Below are 2,369 nucleotides of genomic sequence, written 5' to 3'. Positions count from 1 at the left end.
TATACTTAGTTTTCGTGATTTATTATGCTGCTGTGAATTTATCATATACCAGCTTCTAGATTTGCTACTAGATTTGTTACCATATTGGGCAAAAAACGAGGGCCAACATTCATTGAAGAAAAAAAATAGAAATAGAAGTTTCTCTAGATTTGATACTAATTTGGTGAAAAGAAAGATAACTGTTACAGAGAGAAGGGAAAAAGGTGCTCTTAAAAAGGATGCCAATTTAGACCGAGAGAGACAGAACCCAGCTCCTGCTCACATACAACCAAACGCGGTCTCGTCCTGTCCCACGCGGTTCCTTTCTACCAGCCCCACGCGACGCGGCTCCACACGTCAACACGGAACGATCAACTAAACGGAATCCTACCGCCGAGTTTCTTCTGCGGATTTCAGACAAGAGCTTAGAGAAAACTAAGATAAAAACTAAGAAGCTGAGGAAAACTAAGTACAGCTAAATAAGTACGAAAATAGAAAGTGTAGACCATTATTGTTGATATGATCAGAAACCAAGTACTAGTACGTAATGGTATTATACATAGACGCAGCGTTTGTCGGATAGTCCGGTTGTAATTTAGGCTGTGACTGACACCGGCCGTCTCTTGTAGCTGAGCATAACCTTCCCCTTGGGCCCCGGCATGACGACGTTCCAATCCGTCTCCGGTAGCGGCGACACCATCTCCATCTCAAAGTTCCTCAGGGCTCCATATCACCTTGATCTGCATGTACGCGAAAGCCTCGCCGACGCATGCGTGTCGCCCGCCGCCGAACGCAGCGTACGCAAACGCGCCGGCGTCGGCCCTGTCGTTCGCGCCTCTACCGGGAACTCCGAACCTACCCGGGTTGTACCTCTCCGGGTCCCCATAAACGTACGGCAGACGGTGGTGGACTACCAGCGGGCTTGCCACCGTGCTCCCCTCGGGGACCTCGTACTCCTCCCCCTCCCTGTTCCGCACGATGAAGCTCCGGCGCGCGTGGCGCAGCAGCACCATCGCCGGCGGGTGCAGCCGCAGCGTCTCCTTGACGCAGCGGTGGAGGGCCTCCATCTCTTGGAGGACCTCGTAGTCGACGCGGCCCCCGTGCCTCGCCATGATCCGCTCCTGCTCCCGGACGGCGGCACGAAGGTGCGCGGCGTTGTCGTCCGCGAGGAGGCGCGCCCCGGTCCACGTGCCCGTGCTGGAGCTCGTGTGCTGCCCCGCGAACAGCGCCGACACCAGCATCCCGACCACCTCCATCTCCGTCGTGCCACGACCGTCCTTGTACCGGGAGTCGATCAGGCACTGCAGCATGTCGTCGACGTCAGCGTTTCGACCGCCGGACTCGGGCATGCTTTCTTTGCGGGACCTGACGATGTCGGAGAATATCTCGCCGAGCCTGGCCCGGGCCCTGTCGCGTCTCCGATGCGCCGGGATCGGCAGGTGTGGGAATAAGATGGTGACGAGCCGCATGCCGTCGTTGAGCTCACGGAGGTGCGTTGCCACCTCGCCCAGCATCTTGGAGCGGACCTCCTCCCCGAACAGGCACCGGCTGGCGACGAGCGTCACCAGGTGCTCTAGCTCCTGCTTCAAGTCAACCGTGCCTGACTGTCCCCATCTCGTAAAGTACTCCTGCGTGAAAGTATTGGATATTTGCATGTCCCAACAGTCAAAATTATTCTTAAAAAAAGGTGTGTCTACGTCTAAGTTAACTGAGATTTTCTTAAGTCTCAGTCACCTCAAAAAATGCAACTCGATCCAGTTGCACATTTCTGATAGAAAAGTGCAATTGCACTTTTTTAACAGAAAAGTGCAACTCAATCACTTTTTTTGTAAGTGACTTAAACTTAAGAAATCTCAGTTGACTGAGCCATAGCAAAACCGGAAAAAAAAGTGAGAATGTGATTTAGCATGGTCTACCTCGACTTCACGAACCATGAGGCCGGCGTATGTCCTGAGCTTGGCAGGCTTCATGGCGTCGCCGAAGAACCGGAACTGCTCGCGCCGAGTGGCGAAATCGACGTCGAAGGCGACGCCGGGGCCGAAGGTCGGGATGGTGAACTGGGAGACCTCGTCCTGGCTGATCTCCGAGTCGAGCCCTTGGTAGAAATGGCTCGACACGTCTGGTCCAACAAGGAAGGTCACCTTGCGATGCAGCAATCTCACCATGAACACGCTCCCCATCTCTGCGTGGGCATCGTGGATCACTTGCAGAGGGCCCTTGGCGAGAAGCGCCGGGAGAACCCCTAGGAGGGGAGCCCCTGTGGCCACGGGCGGTGGAGGAAGAGATCGTTGTTTGGTTGTTTGGTAGGCCGTAGTTCGTTGTCGTGCTATCTTTGTCGACACAATCGTGATGAAGACGACTAGCCAAATGATGACACTTGCTAATTCCAT

At 54.3% G+C, this 2,369-nt stretch overlaps 1 pseudogene; it reads right to left on the bottom strand.

Annotated features, from left to right (window-relative positions):
* Positions 1-574: 574 nt before the first annotated feature.
* Positions 575-2,369, bottom strand: LOC124672700 (annotated as a pseudogene).

This window comes from Lolium rigidum, chromosome 7 (assembly GCF_022539505.1).
Source record: "Lolium rigidum isolate FL_2022 chromosome 7, APGP_CSIRO_Lrig_0.1, whole genome shotgun sequence".
Classification (NCBI taxonomy): Eukaryota; Viridiplantae; Streptophyta; class Magnoliopsida; order Poales; family Poaceae; genus Lolium; species Lolium rigidum.
The sequence above is the reverse complement of the archived record's forward strand: the minus strand, read 5'-3'. Positions and strand labels throughout refer to the sequence as shown.